Source organism: Plectropomus leopardus, chromosome 2 (assembly GCF_026936395.1).
Source record: "Plectropomus leopardus strain MGB_pleo_1.0 chromosome 2, ASM2693639v1, whole genome shotgun sequence".
In the NCBI taxonomy this organism is placed as follows: Eukaryota; Metazoa; Chordata; class Actinopteri; order Perciformes; family Serranidae; genus Plectropomus; species Plectropomus leopardus.
In genome coordinates, this window is record NC_142177.1 from 22,365,940 (window position 1) to 22,393,606 (window position 27,667).

Sequence of the window (27,667 nt, forward strand, 5' to 3'; positions counted from 1 at the left end):
GTTGGAAGGCTAGCACTGTTCAAGTGCAGGTCTGTTTATTGTTGTGTTTTCGACTTTGCATTGTTTCTGTGTTTGTTAATGTGTTTGGCTTTCTGTGGCATGTTTTTTTTTTCAATTTGCAGCACATTTTTGGTGTTGTAGTTATTTTGGATTTTCTTGTGTTTTTGAATTGGCATTATTTCTGAAGCTATAGCATGTGTCTCCAAATGGAAATTGGGCTGCTGTAGCACGTTTGCCTTTGTTGCCCACCATAGCCCTCTCCTGTTTCACCTTGCACAAAAAGACTCACCAATTGTTTACTGAATTTGGTGTGAAAGAATTTGTGCGAGCCAGGCTTTATTGTAAAACACCTCTGATTCTCTTTTATCTGAATGGAAACAAATTTCTGCAACAAGCCTCCAAAATCATGTGGAAATAATCCGAAGCAGAAAGGAGTCTATTATAGCAACATAATGCAAATGGATTTGCAATAAGATGTATAACAGTCACATGTAGGTGTAATGTTGCAGTGTCTACATGCTTTGTCCACATATCTTTGGTCATGTTGAAAAATTAAGTAACCTGCTTTTGGCTCAGCAACATTACAACTACTCTATTTATGACAATGCAAAACAGGCCAAACTATTTCCCTCTCCCTCTGTCTCTTTCTGTTTCTGTCTGTCGCTTTGCCTCTGGGCCATTCCAATCTGGCAAAGCTGCAGCTAACTGCCTGACCTCTGACCTCGCTGACAACATGATGGCAGAGACAGATGACAGTCATGAATTATAGGGGCAGCGGGGTTTTACAGCAGCAGAGAGGACGAAGGCAAGGTAGAAAAAAGTAAAAGCCGTCTGAGAAAAGCGACAAACTATGACAGTCCGCTGAAGCTTACTGGCAGAACAAAACCTGAGAAGACTTACGGTATCTTTAGTGTTGTTCTTTGTTGTTCATTAAGAAGAATGATCTTTCACAGAATTGCAGAGAAAACACATCTCATGTTGTGTCAGCTCCAGTTGATAGAGCTGCCCTCCCAACTTTAAAAACACCCAGGACAGCTCACAGTGTTTTCTGAATAAATACGTATATTTCAACCATGAAGTCGCTACAAAGACTCTACAGCCAAAAATCCACCTGCATCTCTGTGTTATTGACTGTAAAATAAACAAAAATAGAGCAGACTGTAAATGTGACACCACAGAGGTGATTTACGTTTTGTTACGTCTCTAATGGTCTTATGTAAAAAGACAAGATACAAATTGGAGATACTTCTAATCTAATTTGTTATGAGTGAAGATACCAATTTAATGATTCAAGCCTCAAATAAGCAACAAATAATCTTTGGGGTTTTTTTTAGCTTCAACTCAATTTAAAATCTGCGCTTTTAATCTAAACCACGTGTTCATGTTTGTCATTTGTTTTTTTTTTCTATTTTATTCCACTTCAAAAATGACCTTAAAGACCCTGTGGAGATCCTGATCTGACCTTTATCACAGGAAGAGTGTGAAGCTCCAGAGTGTAACACTGATCCCGCAGCACAGAGGGAAAATATGGAAAGTGCTGTTGTGCTTTGCATTTCCTCGTACTTTCCAGAGATCGAACGTGAAAGTGATGCCTGTTCAGAGTCCTCTGACTTCAGCTGCATCTCTGCAACAGTCCTGTATGCACACACATGCACATACACACAAACACAAAAAACTGTGTGTGATAGAGAAAGGCACTTCCTGGTTCAGGGTGAGGCCTGGGAGAAGGGCACACAAGGCCATGGGAACCGCAGGACACCGGAGGGAAGATGAGCGGAGCTCAGCAGAGATGTGGAGAGCTGAGGGCTGAAACTAAAGCTAAAACAAACCCAGCAGGGCCACGGGGGGCCACAGGGCCACAAGGCCAGTCCAACCAGCTTCACCTGGGTCCCAGGGTGCTGCTACACCACAGCTTCTTTCACGGATATCAAATTCTGGCTTTTGTGGGGATGGATTACATCACAGGATGGTGTATTGTGCTTTGGGTTGAAATGTCATTTGATACAGTAAAAGGAATATGCTGCGCTTATGCAGATTTACCTGTTGTTCAACTAAACTGTTGAGTAAGAAAAAAAAAAAGACAAACGCAAAACTGACAAAACTAGTTCTTTTATCAGTCCAAACGCATCTCATGGAAAAAGTGTCGCTAGCTGTTCTAAGCAACCACAACAGCCCAGTCACCGTTTGAAAATGTTGTCTTTGTTCATTTCTGCAAAACTGATACATGACATTTGTACATTTCACAAGTATCATATCAACATTTCTAAAGTGACGTAGTATATGAACTGACTTTCACTTGTCATTGACAGGCTGGTGCATGACGTGACACTTAGGCAAGACACCTGTCAAGTTGCACAACACTGTTTGAGACCAGTTAACTGACCAACAAAATCTGCTTTTTTTTTAGTGACCCATTGCTGTATTTCCATGGTAATGCCACGAAACAGCTTTTTTTTTCCTTTTTTTTTTTTGCAGAAAAATTGCTATGTTTTCAGTCAGGATTGTGCCACCAAAACCTATTTTAAGCCAAAACATAATCTTTTCCTTACAATAACAAGGGGTTTTTGTGCCTAAACCTATCCCCACCTTAACCACAACACTGTCTAAAAATTAACACTAACAACATACATAAGGTTTCAAGGCCTTTCAGAGGCCTGCCATTACAAAAACCAACAAGATGCAATAATCATTCAAATGGGGGAAAATCAATTATAGTCATACAAGGTATAACTTGTGAAATGTGATCCCGTCAGCTCCTTCAACTTGTGCAAAACAATAAATTCAAGCGCTTTCAATGAATAAATCTATCTTTTTTCAAAAAGGTTCAAAGCCTTGATTTTTCCCCTTAAATCCAAAAACCTCAAGGATTTTAAGGAACCATGGGCAAAGTAATGCAACTAGTATATGTGTACAATTTTCAAATACAGTACAAATAAATGAAATACAAAAACATGGTATGAAAAACAATGCTGCTGATCAGTAATTACCAAAATTCGTTTCCATAATTTGATTTTCGAGGTTACAATTTTTAAGTTACAGCATTTAGTGAATGTGACTGCTGCACTAAAATAATTTGTAAACTAAACCCTACTCTATGAGCTTGAGTAATATTTAACAAAAGTTTTGTTGCAAACAACAAATTCAGAATTATATATTCTGTATTAATGAGTTTCAGCAAATAAAAATCCTTCATTTTGCTGTATTTTATATATTGGACATGTTAGAATCTATCCTGACTCAACAATAAAAATCACTAACATCTTAAGAGTGAACTGAATGAATGGTTTTGTCACAGGTCCCTGTATTTCCTGTAAAGGGTGTGTGCCGTTTTCTCTTATTTACATTAGTCATAAATTATTATTATATTTTGTTAGGTGTCTGGTGTGTGTGTCTGTTCTATGTTTACATTGTCAATATGTGTGCTGTGTCAGTGTCTGGGTCTTGATACAACATCTAAGAGTCTTGCAACCACCCTATGGTTTAACCTTTAATTGAAACGTTCTCAATGCAAGGTGACTTTCCGGTCTGTAAGCGTGCCATATGGGACCCCACCGGGAGCTTTCGGTTTGGACAGTCTGCCAAAGTGCCTGGGGCAAAGTTGGGGGTTGATTCACTGCTGCACTCAGACCCTTTTTCTTAGTTGCTGATTAAAAGAAACAGAACAAGGGCCCAGTATGTGAGCCTGTGTGACACTATCAGGGGCTTCGTGGTGCCATCTGCCAGCTATACTGCCCTCTTTAGCTTTAGCATTTTACTTAAGTCTTTTAAACTGTATCCATAAACAGAGGGTAAAAATGAAATCAGCACCTCTTAAGATGAATGAAAAGTAGATGATTTACTAAGCAGGTGAGAATGCCGACCATTGTTTTACCTGAAAATGTCTTTAAAATCTCTAATAACTAGAAATAGAAACAAAGAGCCAGGCCTTTCAGAGCCTACAAACTCGGCACGTCCTCATAAACCTGATAATCCTTTAATGAAATGTATATAGACTGCTTTACTCACTGATCCGGCAAGTCAAATATTTAAATACGCAAACACATACTGAACAAAAACAGAAATCTTCTGTAGACTGAGCTGCCATGATTAATCAATGAGTTATTTGATTCATCACCAACTAACAGTTAATTGTTTTGAGTAATAAAAAATATTTCCTGGTTTCTTAGCTCCTCTATTATAGTAAAGAAGATATTCTAGTACATCATCTTGGGCTTTGGAGACCAAACAACTTTTCGATAAATTGAGAAAATAAAAGAATAATCAGATTAATCAACAATGAAAATAATCAATACTTGTAGCCCTAATCCCCTGACCTTTTTCATCCATATGCAGAGCAATGGGATAGTTATTTTCATCTTTTACGCCATTAATTTAAAAATTACTTTCTTGACTAATCAATTGATCATTGTTATTGTTAAAGAATTGTGAAAAATGTCCATCACAATGTCCCAAAGCCAAGGATGATTTCTTTAAATAGCTGATTTAGTCTTATCAGCACTTCAAAATTAAAAGATGGATGCTGAATGTCGATTTATAATTTTAACGCCACAAGGATATATATTAAAAAGTTGTTAATCATCCAACTGATAGATCATGAAATCTGTCTTTAATAATAGAAGGATATCAGTAAGATTTTTAAGTCCTACAAGGGAAAGTTTTCTTTAGTAAACTGCAGAGACAGGCACAGACACGCTGGTGGTCCACTAACAGATGTTCAGGATTGATAATCTCATCCCACCATGACCTCGGCAGCCAGAGAATTCATTACGAGGCAAATACAGTCAGTATTTAAAAAATTCTGAAAGTGTGATTTTAAATACTGTCAAAATTACAGACCCTCATCTTTCTATTGATTTGATAATGGTGAGGCTGTAATGAGAATGTTTTGCATGCAGTGTGCATCATGTGCCCTGGATGCGTGAGCAGTGTGTGTTCACAATGGCAGCGTTTGTTGTTGCAGAGTTACTGGAGAGCTGCCTACTGTTCTAACTACTGTATTTCCACAATGAAAAGCAAATATTCCTCTAATTTATGAAGCTGTGCAAGTTACTGCATTGACAACAACATGGTCCTGCAAATGTTTCATAGTAAAATGCCTTGTCAAGTACAAGTGGGTTTTTGAGTGTTCTCATGTTTTAACATCATATAGGGTCATACATCAGTTATGCCATTGCTACATATACAGACTACAGCTGCACTAGCAATTTGTTGTGTTGTAGAAGTTTACTGACAGCAGCAGGAAGGCAGAGTTGAGTACACTTTAATATCTGTTTATCATAAGTTATATTGTTATCACAATATTTAACCAGGATATTGCATATCACATATTTTTGTGCAGCCCTGGTATGGCCTACAAAGGACATTTGACATACTCTAATTAAGGTCCTTCCTGTGCTAATATGTTTACACTTGATACTTTAACTTTGTGTTGTTGCCGTGCCTAAATCAATTAACTCAGCATTTCAGTTTATGAGCAAAAGCAACTCAGCAACAGTAGCTTACTTTTGACATTGGGGATAATTATAATGTCAACAGTCACCTGTCCTGTCCTGTTTTTTTTTTTTTTTTTGGCTCCACATACCGTGTCTGACATTTGCTGTAACGGTAAAAAGCAAAAGCGTAGGAGTAAGATGTTTCCACATTGCTGTTATCTGTTTACTATCAGAGTAATCTGAATGAGGTTTCACACACCCAAACGTCCCCAGCTACTCACTGAACTATTGTGTTGACATCATCAACCAAAAATTAGTGAAATTTGAGCAACCAGTTTAAAACCTGCGCAGGTGATTAATCCCTTTCCAACTTTCACAGAAGTCTCTTATACTAACACTGGAGTTCTTAAAATTAAAGGTGAACAAACGGTTAAGTCTGTTAATGACAGAGCTCCTTTGAAAGAAAAAGAAGTCACTCTACGAGAGGCTCCGATTAATCTCTGGCAGCAGTGAACCTGTTGCCGACTCTGTCTGCACTCTGTAACTCTACCTCCCAGACTTGGTGGCCTTTCTTTTCCACTTGACTAACTCCCTGCAACAAGACTGCTTTAATGCCAGAAGCTACCCCCTTCTGTCCCCCAGTAATCAAAACCTCCTTATTCAACAATGCCAGTGTCTCTATCTCAGGTTTTCTCCAGCACACACTGCCTTCTAAATTCTTTTTAAGCTTCCTAATTCTTACATTCCTCCTCAGTCGCCTTCACTGCCCATATCCCAGCACTCACACTCTAATAATATCTCTCATAATTTTTCCCCAGTATTAATGCCAAATCCGAGAAGGACCACCTACCCCAAGGCCCAGGCTCTGACTCCCCCAGAACCAGTGCCCCGGGACGAGGGTCAAAGCAAGGGACAGCTGGCAGACCTCCCAGCAGCCTGGAGGAGCGGGTGTGGGGTTGGAGGACCGGGCTGACCCCAGTCAGATGGTGGTCTGGCTCCCAGGTAAAAAACATCTGGTCCAGTGATGGGAGGGTGGTCGCACACGCGCATTCAAAACTGACACACGCCTGACTGCATGGGTGCTCCTGCCTTCTCTAATGAACACACACACACACACACACACACACACACACACACACTCAGACTGGCTGCTTTATTAGTCATTAGGCCAAAAAAGGTTTGCCCTCGATTCATCTCCTCAGCAGATGACGGCTAGTGGCTGCCGTAGTTGCTAACAGCTGGCCAGACCGAGCTCACTGGTGGCTGAAGCTCCCAGGCGCTACAGACAGACTGAGGTCCAATTACTTCTTTACTGGTAGATTTACAATGCAAGTGTGTGTGTGAGACAGAGAAAGTGAGAGAAAAGAGAAAGCAAGAGAGTGATTTATACCTTTTTGGAGAGATAAGAATGCAGGATAAAAATGAGGAGGGATATTATAAAATAAGAGCAGGCATTAACAGGCGGAAAATGGTGGGAATGAGAACTATATTCAGGAAAAGATTCAATGAAAAAAATCTGACACCTTAAAAAAAAAATACTCCCACAGCCATGGAGAATTATTAAATTCTTTTTGCAGTGGAAAGCACCCAAACCGTTATTAAGCACGAAGAAATGAAATATGGTCACTGCAGGCTAAATGCTGCAATGTGTGTGGCTCCTCCATTCTCAAGATGAGATAAGGGGAGCGGAGATAGCCAGAGAGACAGCTGTTGTCTGCTGACAGCACTGGGTTTAATGCACACACACACACATCAGCACGGGGCCTCCCCGGGTGCTCTCTGGGGCTTTAGGGAATTAAAAAGGGAAGGATGGGAGAGGGGAAGACATTCAGGGGGAAGTGCGATAACTTTTCCAGCCTCAAACTGCCAACAGATCAACCAATAGTGCAGCCAGCATCTCCCTTTAATCCAGAGCTTTTGTTTCACTAAACCTATTGGCAGGTTCACACACATCAGAGGTCTCACAACACAACGAGCACACTACACCTGTGATCAAACCACTCAAACACACATGCAAGAATTAGTCGAAGAAAAGTCAATAAAATTTACACTGAGAGAAAACGCCAAAGATTAGAGGACAAGGCACGTAACTGTTCAGTGACTCTGTTATCACACACATGCTCTCATCTTATTGCTTTGCCCTTGTACAGCATCTTTTCTCTGTACTTCACTGCTTTACTTTTATAAAGAACTTTTGCAAAGAATAGTGGGCTTGCTTGTTATGCAAACTGCTGCACATATCAGGCTACATTCATGATCGCCTCCTCTGAAGTTGTATAAAGTTCAGAAGCAGCCATTCCACGAGCTGAAACCTAAGACTCACTTAAGGAATGGAAATTCGTTATTTTATTAACCTACAGTTGGACTTAGAAAACCTAGAAGACTAGACTTTACTCTGAGGTGGATATATGGAGAGAGTTGGAGACCAAAAATAAAGAAAAGAAATATGAGATGTGGACAGTGAACCTAGTTGCTGAGTAACGGGCAAATATAGTAAAATTAAGAATATGAGGAGTAAATGAATACATGAATATACACAAATGCATAAAAGTGCTCTCTGGTAATATACAGTGCTTACTTGACAGTGGACATTATTATTTAAACAAACTTAATGAGAACTCTTGTGGTCTATAGTGCTCAGATGGCATTGTTTAAGGAGTCTCTTTCATTATTAAAAGCAGCACAAACTATTATAAAATGATACTCGTCACTTTGATCACATGTCAGACATACAGACATTCATTTTAGAGGATAGATAAAATATTCAACACTTGTTTGGTAGCATTCGCCAGTCTTTCTGGCTCGTGGGTAATAGCTACGTACATCGAGCTTCACTCTTTGACGCAGTTGTTATCTTGTCTCTGTTACATTAACGCCTGTAGATCCTCTTATTGGGGCTAAGGGGCCTTAAAATAGCAATTTTAATGTACAAGAAAATATATAAATAAAATATTTTTTCAAGTTCCATGAATAATAATGGAGTGTTTACTATATGCAGCAATATAACTTAATTCTGTGAGTTTAAGATAACAAAGTGGAATCATTCCTGCTGAAGTATACGTTTTTCCATAGCATTATAATAAATTTGTTTGGTGACTAATAAAGTTAGGGCTGGGCAATATGAAGAAAATCAAAAATCACAATATTTTTTTACCAATTACATTGATATTGATACTGTGACAATATTGTAGAGCTGATTATTTTGAGCTTTCACAAAATATTTACACAATGACATTTTTGATTATTAACCACCATTGATGTCAATATAAATACTAAGTGGGTAAGAGCAAATAATCATAACAGTGATAACAGTCCTTAGTTCAGAAAGTTACATCACTCTACTGTAATGCAGCCTTTAAAACAAGGAAAAGACAACACTTATGATATTACAATATCCAAAATCTAAGACATTATCCAGTCTCATATTAAAATGTTGATATAATATTGCCCGGACCTAATTAAAATAACCTCAAAATACAATGTGTACAGTAAATGAGGTTATATTTAAAGACGATATGGTTTGAACTGAGCACCCTGGTGTGACCTTTAGTTCAAGTCAGTTAGGCTATTTGACTCCCAGAGAAAGAGAGGGAGAGGAGGAAGAGGACAGAGATGCACAGAAGCTCAAAGACCTCAGAAAATGTGCGGCTGTGAAAAGAAATATAATGAAATTGATGCAGATAAAGTCAGGAAGAGCAGAGCTTCCTATGAAAATATTTATCATTCCACAAACGTTTGGCTACAGAGGGGTTTGGAATTAATTTGTGTTTTCTTAAGAGGGGGTGCCTTGCGCTACAGGATGGGGAATTCTCCACAGCCCGGGACTTTTTTTGGGCTGCCGCTTATTCACAATTTATTAGAGGTAGTAATAGGAACCATGAAGGCTGAGGAGAGAGAGGGAGAAGAGGCTGAGAGGAACCCGGCCCTGCAGCGGAGAGGGAGTCCAGAAATGGGGCCTAATGTTATTAAGCGACGAACCGCAGTGTTAAATCAAACACGCCCGAGCACACACCTTCGGTATGTGGTCTGAGAACACCCCTCACCCTCCCACCACCGCCACCCCTCTATCAGGATCCCTGGATGTTATTTATTTAATACAGGTATATAAGGAGATTTACTAAGATTTCCAATCTGTCACAGACCTGTATCTGATACAGCAACTATCTAAAATAATAATCCCTTGTTGGCTGGCTATCACGCCTGCAGGTTTATTTCAGATAACTGACAAGTAGAGACAAATATTCAGTTTTATAAAATGCAGAAATGAGAGTGACATTTCTGAGAGCTGGTAAATGGGACACATATTTCCACATAGTAAAACCTTGTTTGCACCACAACAACAGTGATGGCGAAGAAAAAGTCCATGTATGTAGACATAGAACCAAAATTTTAATTTCTACAAATTTAAATCAAATTTCAAAGAGATGTTATGATCCAATATTTTCTATAATTAACCTGTTTCTTTTAAATGTCCCAACAACATGTATTTCTTTACAAGAATCTATTTATTTACATTATTTTCCAAACCCAAAGGCCCCCATTAAATCCTCGCTCCTCCAGCTGATAGACACGTTTAAAGGTGATTTAAACGGGCTGGAAAAACACAGTGAGTGAGTTTCTAGTCTGGAGTCATGAAGGGGTCCTTGAAAAAATATGAATACCAGCCTTTGAAAAATGCTTAGCGAGGCTCCCCTAATTTACTTAATGAGGGTCCCTGCATGGCTGCTGAGTGAGGGGGGTGTCAGTGATTTCAGTGTAATCTTCTGTACTTAAAGCCGAGCAGAAAGCGTTGCAGCGATTTAAGCGGTACCAAGAAAAACAAAGGAGCTCAATCTGAAAGGAAGGTGCCTCACACACTTTTTAAACGCTCAGTGAGACACAAATAACTGATTTAGGCCTATTGATTTTTTGGGGGGTGTTCTGTTCTTGTTAATGACTCTTAAAATGAATGGGAAAGAATCAAGGGAAGTTAAGCTGAATGGTGCTGAATAAAAATATGTGATGGTATCTTAGCTGACAAGAACATTCCCAACTGCTCTAAAAAAAACACTATTTAACTTGGCCTGACTTTTCTTCTTCATAAGAATATAGCCACCTTTGTCTACACATAAATTTCAAATGTATTCAACACCCGCTCATGTTTGTATAAGTCCTTTAAAATGATTTTCCCTTCAAGCATTGATGTAATGATTAAATTAATGTTGGGTAGTTGTTTTGTTACACTCCATGAAAATACACATTTTCAAATAGTCATTATTATATTATCCTAATTAATTTTTAAAAATCTAAACCAATTACAATAAATAAAATTAATTAGGGAGGCCAGGTAGCATTAATGAAATATGTTGGAAATATGAAATAATAGATGTTCAGTGTTCATTTTATTGTAAACTCACCATGCTTTGATTTGATTATAAATTGAATTGAATACACACAAGGGTGGGAGTGATTTCAAGGCCTTTCCTCTGATCTAAATATAATAAAATGTGATGTTTATTTAAAATATTATCAAAATTCGTCACCAACAGAGCTTAAATACACTTGAACACAAATGATTCCCCTCAGATAGAAAGATGAAGGCGCCGGGCTACTTTTTTATAAAATATTTTGACCGTAAAGAACACGCTTTGAAATCACGAGCACTCGATGTCATGATCAAAATAAATATTATAAAAACGGGCAGATTCAGACTTACCATTATTCAGACAGAAGCATCTGCAGGGAAAAATCCGATTATCAGTCAGCGCGGTCGTCTCTCCATGCCCGGAGGACTCCGCAGACTCCTCACAAGTGTCCCGGCAAAATCTGTGACACGCAAAGTGAGTGCGGCTCCTGGTGACTCGCAGTTCCTGACAAGAACAGTGTAGAAGAAGAAGAAGCGCGAGCTCTCTGTCGGTCGCGAGGCTCCAGGTGCTGACAGCTTTCTGCAGACACTCGCATCGATCTCACTCCTCTTCCCCTGCAGCCTCAGGAGCGTGTTTGCTTTCCCGGTGGTGGGGAAGTGATGTTAAGTAAATGAGCGAAGATTTCTGGTTCCTCCTCCTCCTCCTCCCGAGAGTTGCGCGCGCTGCATGCAGAACGTCTGTGTGTGTTCGTGTACGCCAGCGCGCGCGCCCTTATCTCAACCACCCCTCTCATTTATTCCCTCTGCAGAAATCCTTCACTTCTAAGCTTCTTCTTCTCTATCTCCGCTTTGAATCTTTGTTTGGTCAAGGGCTCTTCTTCGCGTTTGTTTACAAAACGACCCGCAAACTATTTAGTCCTCCTGTGAAGCAGCGGACTCTCTGTATGCACTCCTGATAGCAGGATTTGTTAGTTTTTGGTAAATAACTACAGGCTATTGACAGTTCTTTTCAGGGCTCTTATCTTTTACTGTGTGTAAGTGTGGTAGTGTTGGGGGAGATTCTTTATTTCCACTCGCGTCATAGCTTAGCACATTACCTCTTTAAGGTAGCAGGTGCCATGGTCTTTTTAAAGAGGATATCAAGGGCGTAGGTTTTGTGTCAGCACCAAAGGGGGACACATATGGAATGGGGGGTTCTGTACCAGAAAATTTTGAGTGTTAAACACTTGTTTTTCCCGCATTCTGTTTAATTTTTATGCACCGCTTTGTGCATTTTCTGCATTCAATTGTGTCAAAACAAAGGTCCTCTGCTATTCCCATGTTTTTATTGAGGGGGACAAAAGTAATTTTTCTAAATATTGAGGGAGACCTTTCCTCTCTGCAGTATTGGAGAACAACACTTGAAGTTAAATCACAAAATAAAGTTACTGAAAAAACATGCAACTACATTTCAGCTTAGGCCTTCTAACCAAAATGTTGGAGATTACAAAGGGGTTAAATCTAAGTATGTTCCCTCTGGTAAAAAAGTTCCTGTGTGGAATATAACATTTATTCTGTTGCTTTGCATAGCTGCACATTTTCAGCTTTATTACTAAAACATTTGTTTGAAAAGTAATTTTAAAAAAATCTGATTTAATGAGGTATATTACTTTGATGAAGTTATTAAAATAGTGAATTTACATTGTAAACAGGGTAACTATAGTCTGTAACCTGTTACATTATAAGCAACCTTCCCAACACTGCCTCCTAACAGTGTTAGGAGAAGTAATACAATACTTACAAAAGTAATACAAGCACATATCTTGCACTAAGTAAAAGAAATCTAAATAAAAGGATTTCAACTACAAGTACACAGAAGTACACAAGTATTCAGCAAATGTACCAAGTATTAAAAGTAAAATTTGATAACTCCGAATAACTATTTTTAAAGTGTTTAAAGTGTTATATTCAGTATCATTGGATTATTGATAATTTATTAAAGTATAAACAGTGTTTTAATGTTGCAGCTGTTGGAAATATATTACTTGCTGCTCGGTAGGGCAATTTAATCAGTGAGAATAAATCATATTTTAAAATGTCTAATGTTTAATATGCTTTGCATGTAAAATCTTGTGTAGTTTTTCAAGAATATGTAGTGTAGTAAAAAGCACAATATTTATCTGATCTATAAATATAAAGTGACATTAAAAATGTAAGTGCCTCAAAAACAACACTTAACTAAGTGTACTTTCCACTGCTGACTATTTATCATGTGAACCAAAACAGAAAAACAAAGTACTGTAAATACTGTAATGCTGCTTATGAAGCATCCATGGGCCTATGAAGTAGATAATACATAATTCATCAGTACAATTTGTAAACTTAGATCAGTCCCCTCTTGAAAAACTGATATTAAGGTTTTTATTCACAGCCTAAATACCCAAACATGTTTTGACTCACTTAATGTGAATACCATCATAACATGACACCTTAACGTCTGTGTTACATATTTCCTAAATTACTTTTATATATACTCCCAACTCTTTCTGACTTTTCCAGAATAAATTATGAGGGATCAAACCCATTTTTTCAATTCTCATGTGTAACTGCGGGCTCAGAGCACATCACCTGCTTGTGGTTGTGTATATGGGAAATGTCAAAGATATGTCAAGGTTACCAAAACAGGTCATGTTTATGTGTCGTCTCAAGAACACCTGCAATAGAATAGCAATATTTGACAGTTTTGTCTGCCTGAGCACAACCATCATAATTTCCCTGAAACAGAGGAGACATGATGCAGGTGTCTCATCCTCTGCCTGTTTGTTTAATATAACCAGAATATGTGTGTGTTTGTGCCTAACTCCTGTGCCATTGTCTCTGTGTGTGTATTCAGTAACATGAGGACGAGTGTGTCAGAGCTGGGAGCCATGAGTCAGGAGGAAACAGGTTCTTCTGAGCAGGGGACAACAGGATGACCTGACTGACACCATCTCAACGCCCGTAGACATGGATACGTGAGGGCACCTGGGGGAGATTCGTGCTGCTTTGCATCTGGGTGAGTGTCGGTATCGATGACCTTTCCGAATAAAAGAAAAGAACATCCTCGAGGGTAACGGGGCTGGATAACACGTGTCCTGGGTGAAAAGGTGTGTTTTTAGTAAGATAAGGACAAAAAAAAGAGAAAGATAGATGGAGAAACTGGCAATAAAACAAAACAAGCTAAAGGCATATGTGTAACATCTTGAATATCTGTGAAACTTTAATAAACATCTGTCAGATTGCATAGATGAAGCTAGTAAAGGAGATAAAATATTAAAATTGTAGTTTACAGATGGAGGCCTCTTCTGAAATAGAGGAAAATTCCACCAATTAAACTCAAAAAATGTTGTCCTAAGAAGATTCCCAGTTTTTATTTTATGCTGTTGTTCACGTATTTATTTCCTTGACTCAAGTTATCAAGAATGACCTTGGTTAGTAATTTGCAACTCTACTGAGAATTACTTTCAAAATCCCCCGGAGAATGTGCTTCAACATGCTGCACCCATCAGCTAAGAGTGATAGTGACAGCAATAAGGAAGAGGAAACATTTTCTAGTTGAGAAAATGATTTACGGCGCTCTCTCAATACACAGCTTGGCTTGCAGCGACAGCAATGCATTCTGGTCCCGTCAGTGGAGAAACTGGTATCTCTAACTTGTGTAATGACTAATGAGTAACGGCAATTTCGAATTTTGAAGGAAGTTTTTGGTATTTGATTGTAAAGGAATATAATAACTTAATGTTGTCTCCATCTTGATTATTTTTTTAAATTTACATTCTGCATCAGTTAGTTTAGTTTAATAACAATGTCCAGGGCCAATGCAGGAAGTAGTGAGATTAATAAAGCACAAGTTAGGGGTGTTGTCATGAAGGGTTGTTAAAGCATTTGTCCTTAATGCCAGTGATACAATTTTCTCCATCAGTGTTATCCACCGGAGGTTTACGTGTTGCAGATTAACAGGTAACATATAACATTTTGACTTTCCCACCAATGTTTTTGACGTAGTGCTGAGGTCACAAATGGGGCTAGATAGCCTACAAAAATTACAAAAGGAACTTTCAGGTGCATTTTGTGAATGAAAGTTGAAAGAAAAGTGTTTTTTTAATGATTATTATTTAATATCCTAAAAATTAACACCTCTGTTGCTAAACTGGGTGATATGGACAAAAAATATATTTAGATTTATGCGAAGTCCTTAGGTGCACTGCATTTTTCTTTTAATATCAAAAAGGCACAAATCAAGTTTGATCTGAATATAAAAAAATACAGTATCAAAAATATGCCTTTAAGCAAAATGCATCCCAAAATGTAAGGTACAATGGCAGTAGCAAAAAAGGGAAAGTTTAACTGTTAACAATAGAAGCCACTTTTTTATTGGTGCTTTTAATATCACCAGCTGTGATCTTATGAACTCAGTTTCAGTTACATGCTGATTGATGATGATTAAAATGTGACGAACTATTCACTGTGACATTACAACACTGAGGTACAAAATGACAGTGGCTCTGGGAAGTACCGTGACCCAGACATGCTGAACTAGTCTGCCTCAGGTTCAAACAGCAGGCGGGCAAGCCAACTCCTTTCTTCCACTGGAATGTGCGGTGGAGAAATAAAAGCTGCCATTGTCTCTCTCTTCCTCTGATGGGCTTGCTTGCTTGTCTGTCAATCCTCTTGCCAGCTGGCGGTATCCGCTGATGCACACTTACTGTCACAATGTGTCACGGCGTTCCTCCCACTAGGATACAGGAAAATGTTGCCTCTGAGTTTGCTGAGTTATGCTTTAGTTACAGACAAGATTTCAGCTGTGAATTTTTACTAATGAGAAGAACTGATAAGATTCCAAGTTTGACGTTGAACATTTTATGTCGATGTCACATAAGCATTATTATTCCCATGCTGAGGGATACTTGGAGAACTCGGAAAAGGGAGGCAGAGAGAACATAAACATGAGAGGAGAATGAATGTAATATTATACTGTGCAGGACTTAACGCCATGTGAGAGGAAGCAAGAGCGCTATAACCACCACATCTGCATTTAGATGCCCCCCTATTCATCCCCCTAAAGCATAAACCTTCCACACACCCCATCTGCCCCATGGCATCACTTCCACCTTTAAAGTCATACCTCTCTTGGCAGAAAACCCCTCTAAAATCAAGTCTGTACCTTCTTGACTTCACAATATTCCTCAACATCTGTCCACTTGTTCCCCCTAATTTGCATCTCCCTCTTTCTCCTTCAGTTTACATTATATTTGAACCACTCAAATATTGTCTGACAGAGGCAAAGTGCTTAGAGCAGCTCTCAAAGGCAGAGTGACATGTCTGCCCTTAGAGACAGGAGCGAAACACAGTATGGTCACAGTAACTTTTTTCAAAATTCTCTGTAAGGAACTGATGGTTTTACACTTATAAAAAACAACAGAAATTTATGGTAAATTAATGGAAAAAAGTAATCTTAAAGGAATACTTCACCCTGAAAAATTCTTATTATTTTATCAATTTCTCAACCGGTATTTTGTTTGGCTTTGGCTTTTATTTTTATTATATATAAGACAGCTTAAACGTGACATTGGGAGAGAGAGGGGATGACATGCAGCAAAGGGATGTAGGCTGGAGTTGAACCCGCTGCCCCTGGGTAAGGACACAGCTTCTATACACTGGGTGCCCACTCTACTAGCTGAGCTACTGGGCGCCTGAACCAGTGAAAATTCTTGATGAACTGGAGAGAGGGAATTCAAAACACAAAACTGTATCAAAATATCCACTTACAGACTCTGGCACAACTTGTGCAGTATAATCCAAGTCTCATTTATTAAGTTGAATGCTCAGTACTTCCCATACACATACATTTTTACTGAAGTATTACTAGTTAAAAACTTCCACATATGAGTAGACTGCCTGAGCAAGCATATGTGTTTGAACTGATGAATGCAAGACACAACTTTAGGGGAAACCAGTAACCAGTCACCAGTAACAGTTAAAACTTATGTGTTGCATTTGTAACACAGACCAGAGTTGTTGTGCCTAGAAGAAATAAGCTGTTAAAAATAGTAAAGTAATAGTATAGTAAATTCATTAGTTCACTTTGTACGTCGCATGTGTGTTTTGGCCACAAAATGTAGTTTTGAGACCAGACATAGGGTCAGGGATTCCAGGTCAGTCGCAGGTCAGTCGTGTGGTGTGGAAACGACAATGACTTCAAGACTCCTGTTTACAAGACAGCAGTTTGTTAAGCGTGAATAGTACACAATGATCTTACGACTTTGAAAGTCATTTGTTGTGACCTATACAGAAAGTTGCAGAAACTGTCAGATGCAGCCGCTTCCATTTCTGATGGAGGTCTCCAAAGCTGTTTCATTCAACAAACAGTTCTGATGGAGTCAATGGGTGGTTTATTGGTCAGTGCGGTGCAAGGCTGTTTAAGATAATTAGTCACATTACTTACTTAAGTACTCTATTCTCCAATGGATCCAGCATGTATTGTCTATAACCATAGGTTTGAGATTCTGTTGAGAGAACAGGAGACAAATTCCCCCCACACTCTTCTAAAAAACCCTTTACCCTCCCTCTGTCTCTAATAAACACACCCAGCATCTCTCCATTCTTCCCCACTGGGACCAGTGATGGAGCAGCCCTCCCTCCCAGTGAGACAGCTCTGACCCAGGCTGGTTATATGCTGTGCGTGTTATTTAACTGACCCTGGCCTCGAACCGTATGGCGAAGAGGCCTATCAGGAACACACGCATGTGCAGGGCTGAGAAGGGGTTGTTTTTCAGATATAACATATTGCAGATCCAAAAATCAATCCAAAACAGATAACCCAGTTTTTTAGATTATTAATAATTATCTGACGTTTCATTCTGACTTTCATTATGGAAACACAACTGGCACTGATACCTATTTTGGAATAACAAGTATACTTTCTCACCATTCGCCTTCCTTGCATTCATATAGGTCATGCAAAAAATAGTTGATGCATCTATATTTTCATCACCATAATTTGCAGACAATTTTAGATGTTGTCTTATATGATCACAAAATTGTAAATCCATTACATTTTATCCATTCATCACAATAATCTACCCATGAAGAAGTGTATGTACTGTGCACACGCACAGGCACGCACGCACACACGCACGCACGCACACACACACGCACGCACACACACACACACACACACACACACACACACACACACACACACACACACACACACACACACACACACACACACACACACACACACACACCAAAAAGCACACACACATATATATATTCTCCCCCTTCATAGCTGTTCTGCACCTCTCTCTGCCCTCCTCAGTGCCCCCCATGTCTTAGGAATGTGGGAATGATTGCCTTAATTTTATAAAGCGCACGGCTTCCTTTGGTTCAATTTTCACCAACACCATAAAAAAGAAGCAGTTGTAAGGTCAGCAAGAACCCATCTGGTTTTGCCATTGCTGTGGCTTTAATGACCAGGTAATAAAAGTTCAATTTGACAGAAATTACAACAGATGTTTCAGGCTGTAAGCCTCAGACAGAGTTAGTTCCACAGTGGGATGAAACCTCAGCCTGCAGGAGCTGCTCCACTGGTCTGATATACTGTATAAAATGACTCATGTGCGTACAGCATGAGAAATAGCATTAGAAATGCACATGTGACAATTACGGTGTGGAAGGTTTCAACTTTTCTAGACATAATTTATTAGAAGACACTGTCCAATCTGTTATGTTTGTTATATTTAGATAAGAAACATGGATGCAACAATGTAGAGAGGTGACTCTTTTAATACTTATATGTAACCCAGAAAGAACTCAGCAACATAACATTAATATAAACAAAATTTCCAAAATTTACTACATACTCAATATGTATACTATTGTTCAACAATAAAGATTTAAAATATTAAAATGTATTATATCTAGCAATGTTAAAGCTATACTTACATTCAAATTGAAGTATATTGATGTGTCAGGGCTGTCTTGGTTGCTGACTGCCACTGTCCATTATGAACGTTGTTGTCTTGCACTGTGGGATATTTATGCCAGCGTAATATTCAGTAGTTTGCCTCACACCTCCAAAACCGTTCTGCTTCTGTTACAATTGATAATATGTCTTTTCCCTCTACATCTGCCTCCTGTGGAGTACCACAAAGCTCTGTATTAGGCCCTATTTTATTTTCCTTATAAATGCTTCCCTTGGGGTCTATTTTCAGAAATATGATATCTCTCACCGTTTTTATGCTTACAACACTTAGCTGTACCTGCAGATAAAACCTTGTGATCCATTCAGAGTTGACTCCCTTTGGCAGAGTTCATTAAGGATGTAAAATGTAGGATGACAAAAAGCTTGCTGCAACTTAATCAGAATAAAACAGAGGTCTCTTCAGTCTTAGGTTTGTTATTTAAAATTGTGCTCTAAATAAATCTGACTTGGCATACAGTAACATTTCATTAGAGATAGTACACAATTTACTGAAGGTTTCATATTAAGGTTTCAGACATGCAAAAAACAGAATGTTGTTTTTGGAATTTTGGACACAACCAGTATCTGCTTGATAGTGTAATCCATTTAAACGTCTGTGTAATAACTGCTACCTTTGTCTCGGTGAGGTGATGATTCATCTGACAATTTGTGACTCTGTGGTTTGTGGCATTGTTGTGTTGGACTGTATTGAAAGTTCATGGATATTTTATCTCCACAAAATATGACGTCAAAAACTGCCATAAATGAATGACTCAGCATCTCTCCGTCAGTTTCAACAACAGCTGAACATGAATGGAGTAAACAATGCAAGGCTATTCCATTGTATTGTTCAGGGTTTCCATATTATTGTGACCATCCTCTGATAAATCGCAGTCAAAGGGCAAACTAGAAAAAGCATTCAAATTATTTTAGTTCATGCAACTTTGTATAAGAGCAAAAATCAATTCATTAATTACTCAATCAAATGAATTTTAGTCTGTGAATGTTCTGGTGATCGATTAATTATATGGTCAAAGGTCAAATTTATATATATAGCACATTTAAGAACAACCAAAGTTGACCAAAGTGCTGTACAAAAGTACTGGACCAAATAAATAGTCCATAAAAATACATACAATGCAGTATAAAATACACAAGTAAAAATGTACATACAAACATACCAAAACAATTGATCAAAATACAAAAGTGAGGTATGAACGGCTCAATATAAGTCAAAGGCCAAGAAGAAGAAGTGGTCTCGAGCAATGACTTAAAATTCTCCAGTGTCTGGAGATATGAATATGATTTAATTTATTATTTAAGCATTAATCCTAAACATGATCTAGCTCCTGCTTTGCTGCTGTGAATATCTTCTTCTTTTATTTGTTTCATTGTGATAGTAAATTGAATAACTTTGAGGTCTGGACAGATTGTCAGACTAGATAAGATATTTTAAAATGTTAAAAAACTGTTATGTTATGACTAGTGTATTTAAATTAATTAGCTGATACTTGTCAATGCAAGTCATTCTGAAATTAAACTACTTTAAATATAATTAATGAATTTGAAGTTTGAAGTTGTATTTATGAAGAATATATATATATATATATATATATATATATATATATAGATATATAGATATATATATTTTTTATTTTGTCTGTTCTGATGTCAATTGTTTCTTAGCTACAGTATAGCTGGATAAAACAGGACTTGTAAATTACTGCATCAATTGAATACTCCCAGCAGTCATTCAAGCCCATTAACTATTTCTGTTTGTTTACCCAGAAGGTACAATCAGACTGTCAGACTCATCCCCTCCGGCTTCACAGCTGAACCATGAGAAAGTATTCTGTCCATTGTCACCTTTCTCACCAAACCCAAGAACTGCAACACAACATTAAACTTTTAAAGGAATGTCTGAGCGGATATGTGCAATTGAACATCCTCAGGGCAGGTATTCATTTGACTCCTCTGTATGTTTTCCCATGAACACAAACACAGTGGTGGCTGTGTCAACCTGTGTGAAAATAGTTTACATTTATGTACACTTATGCTCCATGTATTACACGGTACAAGTCAACACTGGATGACATGTCACTTTCATCAGTTCCAATTGCAATGAATAACAGGAAGCCAAAAAAACTTTAAACTCCATTCTGTCTAAAGAAAACTGAACTGCAGATGATTTGAAAAACACAGCTGGTGTTAACGCGACAGCCCAGACGACTGACACTTGTGCTCACTTCTGGTGATTTATAATTCCCATATGAATGCAAATAAAGCAAAACCTCAGCCAGTCTCCTTTTCTCATATGATGGATGATCTCCTGAGAGAATTCCACAACTTTTTGCTTTTTGAAACCCTCCACCCGTACCCCGAGCATACACACAAAAACACACTTTCAACTCTTCTATTTCCTGTGCACAGGCCCAGAGGTGAGACAGATCCATTCACACATAGCTTTACAAGTTCCCACGATGGAGCAGAGAGCATCAGACTTTAGGATCCATGCTTGAGAGCGTAGGGATTTTTTTAAAACTCTCTCTGACAAAGACGAGGCGTGTCGAGAGTATTGTATTTCTGCCTTGTCCATGTGACTCAAGGAATGGTGTGAAATAGTTTCACAACAACATGGCCTATTGTTTTGTTAACAATGCATGAGATTTTTTGAGGAGTTGGTGGTAACGGAAGAGTGGCATTGCTGGACGATGGTGATACTCCTGTGGATGACTTTTTTAAATGATTTTTTAAGAGGAACAGGGAAAAAGGAACAGCCTTGAATCAATTACATCTCAACTGTAAAGGTACAGCAGCAGCATTCACTGAGCTCAAGAGGATGTTGATTTACCGAATACAGTTACAGCTCAAATCAATATGTCAGCTTTACAAAATGTTTTTTACCCCCGATATTTTCAACAAATGTCACTTCAATCCTGTTCAAGGATGATTTCACTATGTGTCAATCATTTGCAGCCTTGTTACCAGAATAAAATTTTGGTATTGTACCTTTCTTCAAACCAAGGATGTTAGATTTGTACTTTTCCTGTATATCATGTAATTAAGATTACCAGTATGAGTGGACGAGACCACGAGACCAACAAAAGTAGGTGCTTAATAACAAGATCTCAGAACATGTCCAGCCGTGTTTGTAGTTTGGAAAGTGGGTGTTTTTTAAAGGCATTGTGAGACATACTGTACTGTGATTATAGGGACACAAGCAAATGTTTTTATGGCAGTTTTTTTAAAAAATAAATCCAGCCGTTTTTGCAACAACAAAAGCAGAGTTCAGGATACGTCTTGCCGTGTTTGTAGAGAAAAAAGTGGGTGTTTGTGATCAAGATTTTGGGACATTTAAGGCTTTGTTTTTAGTGAGAAAAGCTAGTGTTTTAAACAAGAGTTTGGGACATATCCAGCAGCGTTTGTAGCAAAAAAAGCGAGTGTTATTTAATGGAAGTTCGGGACATGTCCAGCCTTGTTTATCGAGAACAAGCAGGTGTTTTTTTAATAGTAGTTTGGGACATATCCAGCCTTGTATGTATGTGTATGTGTCTCTACTCTGTGCTCTAGGTGCAGGTCATTAGGTGAACGAATGAGGGCATCTGTGTGAAGGTGTGGTCTGAGCCAGTGTAAGCTGGTCCTTACTCTGCTCACACTCTCTTTGACTCCCCAGTGTAAGACCCAGCTTTTGTTGTTTTGGTCTTTTTTTGTTATTCTGTTGAATATAACCCGTCTCCCTCCTTATGTTGCGGCTTTCGAGCCACTTGTAACAATGGCATCATTTCAGTCTGGAACAAAGTGGTGGCTAAAGAGTACCTATAAGTTGTGGAAACTATGTAAATTCTACCAAAAAAGAAAAGAAAAACAAACCTTTTCACTGAAAATAAACAGTGCTGAGCTTGAACAAAACATGCAGTACTTTGGCTTAACTTAACAGTCCTGTGTGATTTTCTTTGGTAGTTTACGAAGTGAAGGAAGGTTACTGCATGTTAAATAGAAAGCTCATTAATTATCTTGAATCAGTAGATTAAAATGTAGACTATCATCCTTGTGATACCTTAAAACATGCATCTCACAAATATTCAATTTCATCATGTATCATTTTTATAATTGCAATTATAAATCAGCTGCCCTGTGGCAGTCGCATTGAGCATGAAAAAAGGACTGTTTCTTTATTTGATCCCGTCTTAGTCATCGAATCATAATGCAATGCAAAGTACTGCCAAGTGCAATCACATAGCATCTGTTTTATTAAAAAAAGAAATATATCCATTGTTAAAGACAGTACTGACTTGTTTTGTTGTGGCTTCACAACAGAACAAAGCAACCTCTAATAACAAATGTCACATGAACAGAAAATTGTCTGTTTTTTAAAAATTAAAAGACACAACTGACATTGACAGCAGAAATAATTTCATGTATTTATGTTGTGCAGTACTATATGTCAAAATCTTTTTTGTTGGTTTCTGTGTTATTATAATGAGAAGAGATTGTACTTGACCTGTGCGGGTACTGCATGATGTCATTTCTGCCTATGTTGTGCTGGATTCCCATGGCTGGAAGGCTGAAGGAATCAAGAGTTCATTACATGACCTGTATGTGCATGTCTGCAGTATTTCTGCCTGTAGAAAGAAAGATAAAGTTTGTTTTTTTTATCACTGTCAGAAAAATGATGTGAGTTGTATGGGATGAAGAGTAATAGGATAGAGAGTGAAGGCAAAAAAAGAAGAAAGGATGAAGGAAAGAAAAGAAAAGAAAGACATTTTTATCTATGAAGTAAGATAATAAAGACACAGAGGACAGAAAGTTAAAAAAAAAAGTATTTCTTTCATGTAAATACTTAGCAAGTCCCCAACAACAGGGAGAAACTGAAGCACTTTCTGCTTGTTACCTCATAAATCCTGCTTTTAAGACACCTCACATTTTCACTGAGCAAAGAAAAAAAAAAACCAAACAAACAAATGCAATGGAGGAAAATAACAAAGAATGGTTGAAAATAACAGAGAGCTAAAGTGAATGATTATAAGCAGTAGGGTGTCTCTTTCTGAATGAAAGGGGACAATCTCAAATGCTTTCTCATGGCTTCCTGAGTTACAGCAACCCTGCTGCCTCGCAATCTGAAACAGATTTTGAGTCTTAAAGAAGAGAGAGAAAACCATTGGAACAGCTTCTTCTTCTCTGCACTGGATAATACTGTACCAAGGTCAGAGAACAGGAAAATAATTTAAAAAGTTAGGTCAAAAATCATACCAACTCTAAGACCCATACATTGTAAGTGATCATGGGACACACCCTGAAAAGTCATAAACTTTGCATACATTCAAGAAGTTGTTGCGTACGACATGCAGTATTTCCTGCCCAACCTGCTAAGCTTTGATAAAAAAAATATGTTTCGCTCATAAACACACAGTTTCTAGTCTGTGGTTGTGAGTTGAAATAATTTTCACCTACAGGCCATTTTGAAACAATCAAAAAGTTAATTTTTTTCACATCCCTCCTGTTCTTTGGAGCTATACATAATGACCTGAAGCGTTAGAATAGAATAGAATAGAATAGAATAGAATAGAATAGAATAGAATAGAATATTCCTTTATTGATCCCCCATTGGGGGAAATTTCAAATGTTACAGGGTTATATTAGGGTAATATTAGACCCTACAATGTGACAGTCAGAAAGGCTGCAGTCTTTATCTTAGATATACGGTAAAAACATAGACAAACAGTGCAAATCAAGTTGACGACTTCATTTCTTGAACAGAATTGTGGTTCACATAGAACTTTCCTGTTTTAAGTCTGAGGCACTGGAGAGGCTCTTAATTCATATTTATTCAATGAGGAACGACGTTTGTAAATGGATTATTGATGGTAAAACGCAATAGGACAAATTGCTGTCACTGCTTTGATGGTGTTATTATTGATTGAGTCCAAATGAAATGTGCGAGGCTTTCCAGTCCTTGACCTTTGACCTTTTGTCCCTCCCACCAAAAGCTCACACAGAAGTTATCGCTGCAAATCAATGATTTGAAAAGTGATAGCCGAACAAGAAGGTAATGGATGAAGGAGACACTGTTAAGCTGTCTCTCTTGTACAAAAGGAATATTGGTTTAATGGCAGCAGATGCACTTTGCTTACAGGAGGGAAAGTGTCAAGAGTTAAAAGTTGAACTGCAGTCCAGCAAATGTGTTGTTTACCTGCATTTCTCATTTCTTCCTTTTACTTTAATTATAATTTGATATGAAAAATCAGAGACAGGAGAGGTGCAGTATGCAGTTTAAAGACATCATTTTACATGCACACGGAAACATAATTTTGGTGAGGGGGAATGCATGGTGTAAATGTATGCAAATGACTGTGTGTATGCCCGTGCTAAGGAAAGACAGCCGCAAGCTCACTGTTTGAGACTAACAAACAAAAACACACTGGTTGGTTTTTGGCAAGACATCTGCAGCATTTTTAGTCATTTTTAGTCATTTTGCCACAAAAAGTGGGCTGTTAAGCTAAAGCATGATTTATTCCTAACTGTAACAAAAAGTTTTTTTTTATTTAAATATAACCTCACATTAACCACATTGTTGTTGAAATGTAAATTTTCAACATATCTGCTAATAATGTGCACATCAGGGGTTTGCAGAAATGACCAAATCAACAGTAATTCTGGCAATGAGGAGCTACAAGAAAACTGCTCACATGTAGCCTAATTATATCGGTTGTTCAGCTAGTGCAAAACTGTGTGGGCCCAAATTTGTAATATTTTCTTTTAAACAGTCATATATATGATGTCCGACAATCATACATATATCATGGACACGATATACTGTGCAGTATGTTAATATTATATTTGTTTCCCACATATGGGGTTATATGATATTTCCTATTATATTTCATAAGTTTAACTTTGTCACCTCTAAAAGCCGAGATGATCAAGGCTAAACAAGAACAAAGGGGCCTAAAATGACATTTTTGCACAAAAAGCTCTTTTCACCAATTGATCTCTAACTACTTCATCTTTCATGTATTTAACTTTTTGATACATGCAGCCTGTATTTGCATTTGTGAAATTGCTTTTATCTTACTAAATTTAAAAAGTAAAGTGAACTGTGTATTATCCTATGCTATCAGCAGATGAACAATCTGTGTCACCTTCTCATCTTCATGACTGAAGAAAAAGATCTCACTAGAGGAGCAAATGATGTGGGAGAAAATTGCAATGAAAAGAGGAGACACTTGTTGTACTCCCAGAGTTACCTGCCCTCAGGATTGAAACTCCCTCAGGCCTGTTTTTTCTATTTTTTCTCATAGAAGAAGAGAAAGAGAAGGGAGGGGCGAGAGAAGGAGGCCACAGGTGACCTTTTGGATTATCAGTTCGATGCCTGGGGTGAATGAGTGAGAGAGAAAGAGAGAGAGAGGGAGGGAGAGGTAAAGGTAAAGGTGTGAAAAAAGGTTGATGTGTTCATTTCCTCTCCGGTCTTGCTTGGTGGCTCCAGGCGGTGGATTTTCACCGAGGCCTCACCTTGTTGCGCATTGCCTTGTCACTGCAAAGTGTGTGAAAACTCCACCCACAAAGAGCTGAAAAGATGAGAGAAGAGAAGAGAAAAGAAGAGAAGAGAGAGGCTCAGTGTGAACTCTTCACTATAAGCTACATAACATCTTGAGTAGTTTCACTAAATGAGTAAACAAACAATCTATCTGTCTATATTATATATATTATAAGTATTGACCTTTTTGTGTTTGGTTCCCTGTGTATTATTTGTGTATTTTCTGTCGTACTGTTGTCTTACTTTCTAAAACTCTAAAAAAAAAATAATAATAATAATTTTGTTGCTTTACATCTTTTTGCTGTGCCGGAATGCCGTCTTTTGGCATAGCCTATTTCCAAACACTTTTCAGTGTTATTGCCCAGGTTTAATAATTTGTTAGAGAAGCAATGACAAAGTAATCAAATGTAGTAAGTTATATTCCTTTTTTTAAAGATATTTTTTGTGGGCTTTTTGTCTTTATTGGACAGGACAGACAGAGCGTGAAAGGGGGAGAGAGAGAGAGGGGATGACATGCAGCAAAGGGCTAAGGCTGGACTCGAACTTGTGGCTGGTGCAGTGAGGACACAGCCTCTGTACATGGGGGGCCCATTCTACCAACTGAGCTACTGGGCACCCCAGTAAGTGATATTTCTTTGATGAGGTAATTGAAAAGATACATTACTTATTACATTTTAATAGGGTGAATGTAACCCAAGATTGTAAATATATCTGCTTGACAAACATATTGGATTGTCTGTTAATTAAATTGCACTATACAAATTTAAATTAAACTTGAGGGTTAACTTGGTTTGTTGGTTTGGCAGAGTAGTATCTAGCAACCTGTTCTGAAGTAGGCAGTTATCTGCCATATAGTCCTTGATACAGTTAGCCATATAGTAAGTAGCAGATTTGCTATTGATTAGATCTTTATCATTTATTGGTAACTTACCTGGATTTTGTACCATATTTTAACTTGTCATCCAAAATCTTTGAGAACTCCAAGGAGATGATTGTGATGTCTTTATCTTGTAAAACTTTATATGTCCTGTAAGCACTTAAATATAAGGATGTTGCAAATGTTTTATGGGTGTAAACCAAACATTGGCTGAGGGCAGTTTGTAAGTGTGTCAGTTTAAAGTTTCAGTCCATTGCATCACTTTGTCATTTTGCAGACCACATGAAAACCAAAACCACACTAGTCATTCAGATACCACAGATTGTACTAGGACACCCGTTAGTGGCCATAATTGAGCTCCAATTGCAGAAAATCCCTGTAATTTTTTTCAGTGGAGCCTACATCTTTTACACAACCTGCAGATAAGAAAAATGAAGGATTTTCTCCTCAAGGATTATTTTTTTGTATGGGTTGGTCTTCTGATTCTGTATAAACT

General features: G+C 38.0%; 1 protein-coding gene and 1 long non-coding RNA gene across 3 annotated transcripts in view; one reads left to right on the top strand and one right to left on the bottom strand.

Moving 5' to 3' along the window:
- eya2 (EYA transcriptional coactivator and phosphatase 2) overlaps positions 1 to 11,441 on the bottom strand; it is a 36,616-nt gene extending 25,175 nt beyond the window's left edge. Inside the window, exon 1 of one of the 2 annotated variants that reach the window (XM_042495232.2) lies at positions 11,128 to 11,441. The gene's annotated coding sequence lies outside the window, so the exon portion shown is untranslated. The remainder of the gene's footprint in view (positions 1 to 11,127) is intronic. The other variant, XM_042495222.2, reaches the window with a different exon arrangement.
- Positions 52 to 27,667, top strand: LOC148190212 (uncharacterized). Its single transcript, XR_015778942.1, has 3 exons — positions 52 to 6,434; positions 13,649 to 13,810; positions 26,765 to 27,667. It is a non-coding gene; the product is annotated as an uncharacterized LOC148190212 (long non-coding RNA).